Source organism: Leptidea sinapis, chromosome 1 (genome assembly GCF_905404315.1).
Source record: "Leptidea sinapis chromosome 1, ilLepSina1.1, whole genome shotgun sequence".
NCBI lineage: Eukaryota > Metazoa > Arthropoda > Insecta > Lepidoptera > Pieridae > Leptidea > Leptidea sinapis.
Window position 1 is genome coordinate 1,187,640 of NC_066265.1, and position 12,004 is coordinate 1,199,643.

Genomic DNA, 12,004 nt, shown 5'->3' on the forward strand with positions numbered 1-12,004 from the left:
GCGCCATTTTGCTAACCACTGGTATTGCTTTTGCTTTATTAAGAGTGAGTCTATTTTTGAGGGTTTTTCGTGGTTTTCTCTACCGGTGTATGCAGTGTGGTCTGTTTCCTTAGGGTGATTATTACGTCCGGTAACCACGTCAGAGTATGACATTTGACTTGAATTTCGTCCAGTTGAGGGTTTGGGGATCCAATTATTCCCAATCTGTATAATGACTTCAGTATTTGGTTAAGATGTACGCTTCCTACCATCAACATCGATATCGGCCGAGTATGGTTCTTTCCGGGTTTTCTTTGTTTTTCTTACCAGGATCTCTCTATAAACCTGGCATCCTTTAAAGTTAGCAGAGTGGTCTTGAAGACACAATGCACATTTCGCTGGTGAGTTTCGGCCTTTTTTAGGGCATTGGGCAGTGTCATGTCCTTCGGCACGCTTTAGGCAGCGAAAAGGCCGCATGCAGTTATTTTTCGAGTGTTCATATTGTTGGCAGCGTTTGCACTGGACTATCGTTGTTGATTTGCGAGGGTCTTCTATTTTGACGCGCTGATGGTATATGTACTGGATAGATATTATTTCTTTATTGTTTATGCTTGGTTCAACATTAACAAAAATCGTGGAGGTTGGAATTTTGTCAGGGCCGTAACGAACGTTTATGATTTCACCTCTTATTTTTTTTCATGTGCTTTCTATAGCTTCTATAATAGCCTCATACGGAGTAGTGTGGTGAAGATTTTTAATGACCACACGGTGACATTATGTATCTTTTCTTGAGAAAGTGTGCCCGATTAAACCTCTAGACCGGACGAGGTCGATTACTTTTTGATAATTTTCTATGGAATCGACCATTATCCAAAGTAGGTTCTTATTGACAATTTTGTATTTGAATTCCTGGGCTTGGACGACGAAGTGCAGGAGTTTTGTCAGTTCGATTACATTTTCTATTCCATAGAAAATTATCGGTGGAGGCTTACTTGGTGCTCGCTGTTTAGCAGGAGGGTCTTCCGCTAGATCCTAGTCGGGAGCCTAGAAAAGCTGTTGGAGCAACTAATGCCATCGGGAGAGGGGGGTTCATTGCATAATTTACGTTTCTTCGTTATAGGAACACGTTGCCAGGGAGGTGGATTCTTTGGAGTTAGCAAAGGGGTGTCTTTCAACGAATTTGATTGTTCTTCGTTTATTGGTAGTATGTTAATTTCTTTGCCCGAAGACAAAGAAGAGAGAGATAATGATCGTGTTCTGCCTTCAAGGAAGTCCCTTAGAAGAGCTTGTTGATTGTTAATCGTTCGGTTTGTTTCTTGATGTTTGTTGAGGTTGTTAGAATATTGTGTTTGTTTTTAATTAGCAATTTGATTCCCACGAGAAGGGTCGATTTAAATTGTCACTCACGGGGTTACGCCCATTACTGTGAGAAGGCACAATATAGCGACGTTAGCCGGGTCCGTCGAGGTTGGCGCTAGTTGCTGAAACCCTTTCGGCCATTCATCCTGTCAGCACGGACCACACCTTAGGATTAGGGTAATTATTTTATAGAGGTTTTCTTCCTCGCGATCCAGGCGATTAAGCCAAGATCCCCGGCGTAAGATAGTTATGGGTTGTGAAAGTCATTTACTACCTTCAAAAATTGTGACTGATTAGGCCACTGGGTCAGGTTATTTGAACCGCCGCCTGATACTCGGCGTTGTTGTTCATTTGGCACCACCCAGGAGGTACATGTAGGGCTGTGGTTAGGTGACTCCTACGGACGCGAACAACTCTACCCCCCCTTTTGTAAAATTTAAGAAAATTTCTAGTACAATTTAAATTAAAAGATGGATGAGAATGAGTATGAAAATAGAACAGACCCGGGGGAATATATGCAGTACTAAGCGTGGTCTATGGCAGTTCTAGTTCAGACTCGAAAGTGAAAAAAAAAGAAGTAGTGAAAAGTATGAAAAGTGGAAAGTTATTCAGTATAAAGGTGCGGTGTGATCTCCTGAAGGCACCGCCCTGGAGAGGAACAGCTGCAGATCGGTGAAGGGCAAGTTCATGAAATTTAACGCCAATAAAGGCTCGTTAACGTAATAAAGGCTCACTTTTAAGCTGTGAATTACTTTCCAATCCCTGACCCACTTTCATGGCAATATATTTAGTTGCTTAGAAATAAACAGTAAACGTAACGATATAACAATATGGATAATTTAATAAAAACAATATTACTTATTTTTTAATTACGATGTCTGGATCTTTACAATACGATTTGATAGGAATAATATTAAAAATCAAGATAAGTAAAAGTCTTCCTAGGACAAAAGTAAAGACAAGGTATTATATATATTGTTTTTTTTCCAAACAATGCCAAAATGCTGATTTATTTTCTTTTGTATCACCTCACATATAAATAGTTAAGGGAATAAATTTACTCATGGTATCTATTGCTCCGCAGTTAAATTGAGTTCGTTTACTGACAAATGGTTAGTAATATTATAATAATTAATTGACGATAGAAGACTGTTTTCAAAAACTATAGAAATAGACTAAAAAAACTATAGTTAAACTAAAAATATCTTTATTAACATTTATAACTGGGTGAACCGAAAGACGTTGTTCTGTACATAATATTATATAAAATACTGTTTTCTATGAAATTGTCATGAATGTATCATCAACAACATCAAGAATTATTTCGTAAAATATGCTCCCTGTTATTATAATGAAAAGCTGTTTCAAAGTAGAACTGCCAAACCGTGCGTTACAAAATAATTATGGGTTCAAAATCGAAATAAAACTATCCTATCTCTCAATTTGGACTAAACTGCACTCCATGAAGTAATCCCCATTAAAATCCGTTCATTAGTTTAGGGGTCCATCGCGGACAAACAACGTGACATGTAATTTATATATATTAAAACTAGCTGACCCGACAGACGTTGTTCTGTAGATAATAAAAAAAATACTGTTTTATAGGAATTTGCCAATAATATTTCAAGTTAGGATATCATCCTCACCATCTGGATGTGCCCTCCACAGTGCGGTTTTCAAGGAGCTTTCTTCCACGTACTACAAAGCTGTGGAATGAGCTTCCTTGTGCGGTATTTCCGGGACGATACGACATGGGTACCTTCAAAAAAAGCGCGTACACCTTCCTTAAAGGCCAGCAACGCTCCTGTGATTCCTCTGGTGTTGCAAGAGATTGTGGGCGGCGGTGATCACTTAACAACAGGTGACCCGTACGCTCGTTTGTCCTCCTATTCCATAAAAAAAAACATCAATAATTATTTTGTAAAAAATGCTCCCTGTCGTTATGTTATGAAATTGTTTCACAGTGGAACTGTCAAACCGTGCGTCACTAAATTCTCTCATAGAAAACATATCCATAACAAAACAAATATTGATGATAAAAATAATTATGGGTCCAAAATTGAAATAAAACTATGCTATCTCTTAAGTTGGACTAAACTCCACTCCATGAAGTAAGACTCATTAAAATTCGTTCATTGGCTCAGAAGTTCACTGGAAACAAACGTCAGGACACTGGATTTATATATATATTAAGATAATAAAACTTACAGCCTTATTTTTGTAGCCGTTTTGATTGAAAATGGTGTCTAAAATTATCGGCACATATGATCTACCCGAAGTCATCGAATTCATGCCATAATCAAAGTTTTCTTGCATCTGTAATAATGCTGTATCTATGTATACACCAGTAACCGAGATGACTTTTAAGGAGCACTGAAACATAAAAATATGTACATTGTAACAAAAGTGGAAAGTAGGTTATTGCAGATGAGCTGCCACTAATAAGCCGAAGGCGAGGGTTTTTAATGTCACGAATTTTAAATATCCCACAAATTCATGTATCACACGACGTTTTTCAATACAGTTGTGGGAAATAGCATAAACAAATAAATGTATTAAATATGTTTATTTCAACATTATTTCGTAAAATGGCGTGATTTTGCAATTGGTCCTTTTTTTAATACTTATTTATGCAAATGTTGTGTAATAAGGGGTATTAAAAAATTAATAATAGTATCACGTGAGGTGTTTTAATACCTAATTATCAACAGTTTCATACAAGACTTTATCTACACCCATAATATGGATCCTCTATAAAAGATTCTAAAACAGTTAGCTAGTAAGCGAACTGTTTTAGAATGTAGCTAACATTAAAAAGCCAGTCCTCGTAATCATTACGTCATCCAAACGAGTGTTGTAATATTGTACTGAATTTCATTACAGCACTCGTGGATAATGTAATGGTTAATAGAACATTGGGTGTTTTAATGTTGGCAATAAGCTAACTGTTTTAGAATCTTTAACAGAGGATTTAAAGCATGGGTGTAGATAAAAGTAATGATCGATCCCGTAAAAGTAAGTCACAAACACGTAAAAAAGATGCCCATTATAGAGATTTATTTTCGAATAATAGTTCGACTCTTAGAGTACGACAATTTTAACAACCATTATAATGTATTTAATAATTTAATTTAATACTTACATTTTTAAGCCAACCTCTGGTACCACCAATCACAATTTTACATCCCTTACCATTCGTGACGGATAATATTTTATCTTTGAAGAATGCATCCCGGGAATTGGCAATATGATCATCTGAAAAGATTACATAATATATTGATTATAAAGTATAGTAGGAACATCTTTTATTAGTGCAATAATATATTCGTTATTTTTTTTTGCTGGATTCAGTGTTTTAAGCATATGTACCTACATAAAAATAGTTTGATAGCATTTATCGGTTATTTATAAAAAAAAATACAAAACAAAAATTCCATATATTCGATTGACAAAACAAATGATAAGATTTTTCTGAACGTAGGTATATTAAATTTTCATAAATATACTGACCTTGAACGAACAGTCATAATATTTACTTTTTTAAAATTACTACCAAGTCTACCAAGATGGCTTCAACCAGGCTGGTTTATTTAGTATTAGTATTTAGATTTAAATCACACTTTCAAACAAAATATATATACCTTAATAATTTAGGTATTTTTATGGTACCTATAGTTAAGTGACCAGCATCGTCGCCCACATTCTCCTGTAGCAGTAGAGGAATGACAGAAGCTTTGCCAGCCTTTGAGAAAAGTGTACGTGTTTTTGTTGAAGGTATACACTGATCTAGCTAATTAGTTCAAAAATCGATTTATTTTACTATGACTGGTATCCCTTATACATAACGCATACATCGTCCACGTATCTGACAAACATGTATCTGAAAAACAGGCGTATCAAACTTGGGTTGCGGCGCTGGACTCAAAGGATCAGAACTGCAAAGTTTGTCCAGATTATTTCAGTTACCCGACTGGAACACGCAAGTTCTGGTCGTTGTCGAAAGCTGCTCTTGGTAACTTCAACCAGCCGTCCCTGCCGCCGTTCAACATGAGGAATTACACACTGGCCCATACGGTGAAAGAGAAAGCCGATCTACTGTGCGCCTTTTTTCCTCCAACTCGATCTTGAAGACAACGGAAAAACACCGCCGACCATCCCGCGGTGTCAGAGCTATGACGTATACTGCCTGAAGTACAGGTCAGACAGAAAACTGTTCGGCGAGCTCTGCTTTCGTTGGATGTCAGGAAGTCGAGCGGGCCGGTTGGCATTTCTCCAATCGTGCTTAGAACGTGTGCCCCTGAGTTGACGCCGGTGCTAACGTTTGTTCATTCCGGCACTCTTACTCAAAAGGCGCAGTCCCTGACTCATGGAAGTCAGCCCTTGTCCATGCGATCCAAAAAAAGGAGACAGTGCGGATCCGGCAAACTATAGGCCTATTGCTATTACCTCCCTGGTCTCCAAAATCATGGAGAGCATAAACCGCCAGCTCTTGGTATACCTAGAAGGTCACCGACCGACCGTACGGCGTTCGCCATGTTCGGTCGGCAGGTGATCTTCTGGTATACCTAACACATAGATGGGCGGTGGCTATTGAAAGCAAGGGGGAAGGCCTGGCAGTTAGCCTGAATATAGCGAACGCCTTTGATCGTGTATGGCACAAGGCGCTCCTCTCAAAACTTCCATCATATGGGCTTCGACGGGACAACACTTCCCTTAAAGCCTCGCCTAGTATCGGAATACTGGATCTCGAATTCTTGAGCGATTGCCAATTCCGTGGTCACCTGGAGGGCAAAGCTGGGCATCATAAATAGAGCACAGCAATACTTCAAGCCGGCCCACATTCTAGCGCTCTAAAAAGCGCAGGTCCGGCCACACATGGAGTATTGCTGTCATCTCTGGTCTGGCGCACCTCAGTATCAGCTCGATCCATTTGACTGCGTGCAACATAGAGCAGCTCGAATTGTCGGGGACCCAGTGCTCTGTGAACGGCTAGACCACTTAGCGTTGCGTAGAGATGTCGCTTCATTGTGTTTCATCTATTTATCACGGGTAGTGTTCCGAAGAGCTGTTTTACTTGATTCCTGCCGCCGAATTCCATCTTCGCACGTCACGCCACAAGTTAGGATATCATCCCTACCGGTTTTCAAGGAGCTTTCTTCCACGTACTACAAAGCTGTGGAATGAGCTTCCATGTGCGGTGTTTCCGGGACGATACGACATGGGTACCTTCAAAATAAGCGCGTCCACCATCCTTAAAGGCCGGTGACGCTCCTGTCATTCCTTTGGAGTTGCAAGAGATTGTGGGCAGCGGTGATCACTTAACACCAGGTGACCCGTACGCTCGTTTGACCTCCTATTCCATAAAAAATGTCAAGCACGCGCTCTATCTAAAGTAATCATGTCATGTTCAGAACCAATCACGTAAGCCACGTTGGGGCGGATCACATCTGCCCCAAGAGAATTCACCACTTTTCCCTGCTGGCCGACAGTCTGGTACACTCGTCCAATGGGCCGCCCACAGCAGACTTAATTTGGTCGGTCAATCGCAGGGGCGACCTTCCTCGCCCTCTGGTCTACATTGCCCTGCACGACAAGGCGTTCAATTCACTCATTCTAGCGCCGGGAGACGTGTCCAAAGAACTTAAGATTGCGACTCTGTACTAACACCGAAAGTTCTTGGGGAATGGAGACGTTGGTACTACACTCGGTCCATGAAACTCCCAGCATTCTCCTCCAGCACCACATCTCCAGAGCTTACTGTATTGTGACTTAATTGTGTGAATTTTTGGAGTTTTTCAACGATTGATAGTATGATAAGACTGCTTTCGTGTTTTATATGCGTTCACTGTATTGAGAACTGTAGATTTTTATAACAAAATATAGGTATTTTCCTAAATCGTATCGTGGTATCTGAAAGGTTTTAGCCCTTTATATATATATGTCTATGCGTTATGTGATTGAATGATAACGAGATTTTTTTCAAACTAGGACAGTATTCATAAAAATGACTTATTTGACGGATTTTTGAAGAGAAACTCCTTTATCGACGTATGAGTGAAATTTTATAGCAATATCAAATTTCAATGTCAAATTCAGGTACGCGCCATGTTTATTTTTATCAAGTTTGTTCAGTAAAGTGACCGAAAGAATAATATTATATTAGTTTGAAAGTGATCTGTAATAATAAAAATAGCTTTTATTTAACACGGATTAATAGTAGAAAAATTATATGTCATATATAGAAGTTTTCAATTGTATCACACTCTATCATTTTATTTATATAGATAATTAACGACACATTTAGCACAGTGATAATAGCAATAGGATGAATATATGGATGTTTTGTTCCGAGTTTATGTATATGTTTTTATGTATGTTTAATACGATATACATTCATACGATATGTCTTGTACCCTTTGTACAGGCTATGCCTAGTTTGGGGCAAAATAGTTCGTTTAAAAGTGTATTACTATTATTAATTATTTAATTATCATATTACCATCAATACTTGGGAATAGCTCTTGTATGAATTGTTTCTTCTTAGTGTCGCTGACTGTAGTAAAAACTTCACACTTGGAGGCCAAGGCGACAGATATCAATGCTTGTCCAAGAGCCCCACTGCCATAGTGGACTAACACACTGTCTCCAGGATGCAGAGTAGTCTTCATAGCCTGTAAAATTTGAAATCAGTTTAGATGTTTCCTATTTATTAATTAAACAAATGTCAGTAGTAAAAACCTTACGAGTATAAGATATAATACCTACTAATTCGAATAAATGCCTACTTAGATACTATTATTTCAATCTTAATTATTCGCATAGCTCTATGTAAACGACTACGGTCAGCACATATTGACATCAGTGGGTCGTGGTTCGAATCCAAGAAATTTATGTGCATTTTTTTTATTATTTTATAATTTGTTTATATCTAAAAATTTATTAATATTATTTTTTGTTAGAATTTATTATGACTGATATAAACTTATAATGGCCCCTTCAAACATTTGTGCTAGCATAATGTGCTGCCAAAAAAGGATTATTTGTGCTGCCATATCTGTAAGCTAAAATACGATCTAGATTGTGCAAATGTCCCACGCAAGCGCTTTATTGAGATGGTCGCAAGACAAAAAGCGTCATTCAGGTGTCCTGAATGCTCTGAGAGGCAGTGTAAAGATGGCAATGCAAACACGTTATCGCAAGCTCGCGCAAATTCCGATGGAAGCGCCCATGATATGAGCTCTCAAGAAACAAGCCCCGGAAGTGAACCTTCAGGCTCTGATAATATAACACAGCGAATAAAGCCCTCACATAGACCCCCTCCACAGCTGCCAGAAATAGAACTATTTGTTACTGAAGAAAAATTGCGAGATATTTTACAACAGGAGTTATCTTCAGTCCTCACCGTGACAATCAAACAAAGTCAAATCCGACAATTTGAAGACATTAAATCATCACTAGAACAAAAAAATATTGACATAGTCCATTTAAAAAAAGATAATGAGAGGTTAAAATCCACTGTCACTGATCTAACGAACCGGCTAAGCTCCGTCGAACTTCATGTACGGGAGAACAATATACTTATTAATGGGATCCCAGAGAATAGATCAGAGAATTTATTTGAAACTGTAATTCAGATTGCCAAGACTGTGGACTGTCCTCTCACTCAGGATGATTTACAACACGTGACAAAAGTGGCTAAATTAACAAATGACAGTAATAGACCTCGATCCGTCGTAGTTAAGTTAGGCACCTCGCGCAAACGTGACGTCGTTCTGGCTGCTGTGAGCAAATTTAACAAGAAGAATCCGCAAGATAAGTTAAATTCTCGCCATCTTGGTATCGGAGGAACTAAGAAACCTATATTTGTATCCGAACATCTAACTCCATTAACCAATGCTCTTTACGCGGCTACCCGTTTGAAAGCAAAACAGATGCAGTATAAGTTTGTATGGATACGCAATGGGCGCGTTTTTACGAGAAAAAATTAAAACTGCTAAGCCTTGCTTATTAAGAACAACGAAACCTTAAATCTCTTAACTTAATTTAGTATATAATTGTAGCTTAATAATTTATTGTTTTACTCTATAGTTTTTTTATAAGATGCTTAACATTTATTACCAAAATGCTCAAGGGTTGAGAACTAAGACCACAAACTTTCTAAAGAACTTATCAACTTCTAATTATAGGGTCATCGCTCTTACCGAAACTTGGTTGAGATCCAGTATTTCAAACAATGAATTATTTGACAACAGATATACCGTCTATCGTAGGGATCGTTCGAGTTCTAGCAATACTAAATCAGATGGTGGAGGAGTTATGTTAGCAGTCTCTAAGGACATTTCCTCTTTCAGAGTTGAGTCATGGAAATCAGATGTCGAGGATTTATGGGTCACATTACATCTTAATATTAATCAAGCAATAAAAAAACTTTCTATATGTGTGGTATATCTACCTCCACCTGTAAAAATTGGGACGTTGACACAATTTTTGGACAAAATTGACTTAGCTTTCAACTTAAGCGATGACGTCATTATTGTTGGTGATTTCAACCTAGGATTTATTAACTGGAAGTCACAAGCAAACGAAGTTTTTATGACTCCCTCTAACTATAACAATACTCTTGGCTTTGCCTTAGTTGATTTTATGTCTATGAATAACCTAAAGCAATTAATTAATTGTATTAGTAATAGCGATGACCGCTTTTTAGATTTAGTATTGAGTAACATGTTTAATATTAATGTATCAGCCCCACCTGACGTGTTAAGTAGGACATATACGAATCATCCTAGCTTCTTGTTAAATATTGAAAGTTCTGGAATATCATTTTTGCGAGCGAGAAGTAATGCAAAACTAAATTTTTATAAAGGTGAATTTGTTTCTATTATCAATGATCTGAAAACTATTGATTGGAATCGAAGGCTATGCGTCTATGATAACGTAAATAGTATGGTATCTGAGTTCTATAAAATAATTAACAATATCATTAACCAATTTGTTCCTAAAACAACCAACACGAGATCTAAATATCCGGTATGGTTCAGCTCTTCCTTAATAAAATTGCTTGCTGAAAAAGAAAAATTACGTAAGAGGTTCCGAATATATAAGAATCCTAGATATGAATTAGAGTATCACATGATTAGAAAGCGTTGTCATAAACTTAATGGTGATTGCTATACTAAATACAAGCGAAATAAAGAAGCAAACATTCCAAATAATCCAAAATGTTTTTGGAGTTTTGTTAAAAATAAAAAAGGCGGCCATTCAACACTTCCGTCTTGTATGAAAATGGATAATATTACAGCACAAAGAGCAGCGGATATTGCCAATCTATTTTCATATCAATTTTCTTCTATATACACTTGTGGTCAGCGTCGCGTTCGCAGTTCTAGTCTAGTCGATATTGGTAATGTTCATTCTCTGATGTCCCTGAGCTTCAGTGAAGCTGAAATATCTCAGAAAATAAAAGGACTCGACATTAATAAAGGAGCTGGGTCAGACTCGATTCCTCCTGTCTTTGTTAAACGATGTAGGTTTGCAATATCATTACCCTTAACTATTATCTTCAATAGATCACTTAAAGAAGGTGTATTTCCTGAAGTATGGAAAAAGTCTCGTGTTTTACCTGTATATAAAAAGGGAGATATTACCGACGTTAAAAATTACCGTCCTATATGCATTTGTCTTGTTTTTCCAAGCTTTTTGAATCCGTCCTCCATCCTGTTATCTCCAAAAATATTGACAGTTTGATCTCCGATGAGCAACATGGTTTCAGAAACCTCATCTCTTTTGTCACCGAAGTATGTCAAGAATTGGACAATGGGCGCCAGATTGATGCGATATATACATACTTTAGTAATGCCTTCGATAAAGTCAGTCACCCTTTATTGATTCAAAAGCTAAGTAATTATGGAATTGGAGGAAACTTACTGAAATGGTTTGAGTCATATCTTCATAAGAGACTTCAGTCAGTAGTTGTAGGAGGCACTGAATCTACTTCATACATTGCGCGATCTGGTGTTCCCCAGGGATCCCACCTAGGACCGTTGCTCTTTTTGATATTTGAAGCACCATTAAAAGAAGTGCAGGAAATTCGTGACTTGGGGGTAACTATTGATAGCAAACTAACGTTTATTGCACAAGTTAATAAAGTAGTTACCACATCCGCACGAATGTTAGGATTTCTAAAGCGAAACTCGAATTGTTTCGGCTCCAAAACGAAAACAATTCTATATAACGCTCTAGTGCGCAGTCATATCGAATATGGTAGTATTATGTGGAATCCCCTATATACGATCCATTCGCAACGCATCGAGAGTATCCAAAGAGCATTCACACGACACCTTGCATACATTAGTACTGGATTCTCTCATAGACACCCGTACCATCAGCACCTCAGGAAATTTAATATGATTTCATTGCTCGATCGGAGATCTCTTGCCGGAGTAATATTTTTGTACAAATTCTTAAACGGTCAAATACAATGTAGTAACCTCTTGCAGAATATTAACCTTGCTGTCCCATATTTATTCCCAAGGTTCAAAATCAAGAGTTCTAAGTTCCTTCTGTAAAAACCAACCAACCAGTTCAGGCGCCTCTCGCTCGAATTCTTCGCGAGTACAATAAGTTAAACGATACCAATTCAGAACTTGATATATTCGGTGGTGGG